The sequence below is a fragment of the Octopus bimaculoides genome, chromosome 7 (genome assembly GCF_001194135.2).
Source record: "Octopus bimaculoides isolate UCB-OBI-ISO-001 chromosome 7, ASM119413v2, whole genome shotgun sequence".
Lineage (NCBI taxonomy): Eukaryota > Metazoa > Mollusca > Cephalopoda > Octopoda > Octopodidae > Octopus > Octopus bimaculoides.
The window spans coordinates 46706748-46709819 of record NC_068987.1 but is presented as its reverse complement, the minus strand read 5'-3'; positions in this window follow the sequence as shown (position 1 = coordinate 46709819).

Genomic DNA, 3072 nt, shown 5'->3' with positions numbered 1-3072 from the left:
CACACACACACACACACACACACACACACACGCACACACACACGCACACACACACACATACACAAACAGTCACATCCAAACCGACAAATCTACATACAAATATACATCTAAGAGAAATGGAAATAATGACTTTGACATGAAATGAACAGAATAAGTTTAAATATTCAAATATAATAAATAACATACCAATATATAATATATATTAGAATACGTAATTAAAATATATGATATAGTATATAATGTGTAACATTTAAAATTTATGTATAATCTATAGAAATGATAGATATCTAAGAATAAAGGAAATAAATGGATGAGTTGTAACTATCAAAGAATAGAAAGAATCAAAGAAATCAATAAAGATGAATAATAAGTTTTAATCTAGTATAATTAAATATCTAATGAGCCATCTAATAAAATATGTATAACAGAATACATACTATAAATCTTAAAAAAAAAACCCAATGTAAGTAAAATAACAAATGACAATAAAGAATAAAAATGAATAAAAACATAAAAAATATGAGAAAGTTGTGATAGAATTACGTTGGTGAATAGGAATGCTATTATAATATTTATTGAGTTATTTTATGAAATTATATTTGTAAAATATTTGGTTATAATATTTTATACGTATTTGTATGTATACACATATATTCTTCCAACTCTACCCTGTTTCATTAGAAATTCGACAAATTGCTTTAAAATCTCAAATTTTGGCACAAGTCCACCAGTTTTGAGGGGAGGGACTTAAACCCCATTACTTGACCCCCATTACTTGACTAGTTTTGTATTTTACTGATCCTCAAAAGGATTAAAAGCAAAGCTGACTTCGGCAGGATTTTACTCAAAAGGTAGAAATAATGTTAAGCTTTTTGTTCGACTTGCTATAGGTTCTGGCAGCCCAACCGAGAATATACATGTTTCCCCCACATTCACAAACCCACATAAACACACACATATATAAAAGGCATACATGCATAAATACATTCACGTATACATACATTCACGCATACATACATTCACGCATACATATATACGTGCATACGTACATACATACACGCATGTATATATACGTGTATACATACGTACGTACATACACAAATGCATGCATGCATGCATACATACATACATACATACATACATACATACATACGTACAACATACATACGTACATATGACTACCCTGTTTGATGTGTAAATTCTCATGAAAGAACTTGTTTCTGGTGAGATACCGGATCTTTTATTGGTGAGAAATATTAAAAATAAAACCTGAATGGGGATACACATATACTTACAGATATGTATGCATGTTTGTATGTGTGTATGTATGTATGTATGTATGTATGTATGTATGTATATGTGTGTGTGTTTGTACGTGACCCGGCGTTGCTCGGGTAACTGCTGTTCTTATTCAAATTAGTAAACAATAAATATAAAGATATATTCTCAATTATTTCAAAATATATTTTCTTAAAAAGATACCCAAATTGTAATGATAATAGAATTTCAACTGAAAATCTGTCAATGTTGAAGTACCTCATGGTAAACGATATTCATTGTGTAATTTTTTATTGGTGTCGAAATGAATTGTTACTGCTTTCATGTCGCGAGCAAGTAACACAGAGCTGGCCGTGAGAGAAGCTTGTAGTAGAGCGATCAAGTCTAACTACCTTGAGGGATTGACCTTGAAATTTGTCAATTGAAATACCAAACATAGTTTCACTGGAAACTTAAGCGTTTTGAGTTCAAATGGAACATCTGTAGGTATGAGAAGAATTTTTGGAATAAAGACATTTTCTCCTTTGTGACTGCTTGCAAGATGAAGTTTTTTCACATGTTTCCAAAAGTACGATTTTTGTAAGCATGCATTGACCTCATCAGCTTTTGATCCTTTAGGGATAACTGGCAACGTTTGACGAAGATCTGCTGCAAGAAGAACTGTTACTCCTCCCATGAGCGTGCTATTGCTTTTTATGTCTTGGAGGGTATGGTCAAGTACCTCTAGAGCTCCACGGTGTGACATAGTGCACTCATCCCAAACAATGAGGCAAGTTCTTTGGGGAACTGTTGCCATTGCAGAGTTTTTAGAAATGTTACACATTTGAGATTCTTTCATTGCAAGGTTTAGAGGGAGCTTCAACATGGAATGAGCAGTTCTTCCCCCATTGAGGAGGATAGCTGCAATACCAAAAGATGCAACATCTGGAAGAAGGTTAAACTTTATGTCCTCCCATTTAGGATTGTAGGTGAGTAACAAAAAGATCTGGTTTTCCATATGTCCTGACATATGTCATAGCATCTTGTGTTCGTTCGCGCATATATCGAGGACCACCTGTGAATGATGATGGAAGGAGAAGTACTCCATGTTTTGAATATCACCATCTGTTCTCAGAGCATCTTGGAGATGAAAATAATTTTTATCTCTTAACATTTTTTGATTGTTACGGATGTGGAGAAGACACTCACTCTCAACTTTAGCATACATATCAACCAGGTATTGCTAAAATAGATCACGATATATGTGTAATTACATTATATATGTGTAATTCATTTGATTGTTCTGGTCTTAACATTAGTTTGTAAGAATCGAAGTCATTTGACAACACCTTTTTGTTTGTAATTGGCTCTCGTGTTGCAAGCTCAATCTATGGAATATTCTTTTCTACTTTAGGCACAAAGCCCGGAATTTTAGGGGGAGAGGACCAGTCGATTAGATGGACCCCAGTACGCAACTGGTACTTAATTTACTGACCCCGAAAGGATGAAAGGCAAAGTCGACCTCGGCGGAATTTGAACTCAGAACGTAACGACAGACGAAATACCGCTAAGCATTTCCCTCGGCGTGCTAACGATTCTGCCACCTCGCCGCCTTTCAATCGGTGGAATATTAAAATGATACCCAAAAGAAGAGGATGCTGAGAAGCATCATAAGAAGGATGAGTCTCTGAAACACGTTTGAGGCTGTTATCTCTAGCTCGAATGTGAATATCACGATTTTCATCGGGATCACCTACCATAAGGATGGCTACTTCATTAGATGCTTTATGTATTATGATATATTACACGCACATA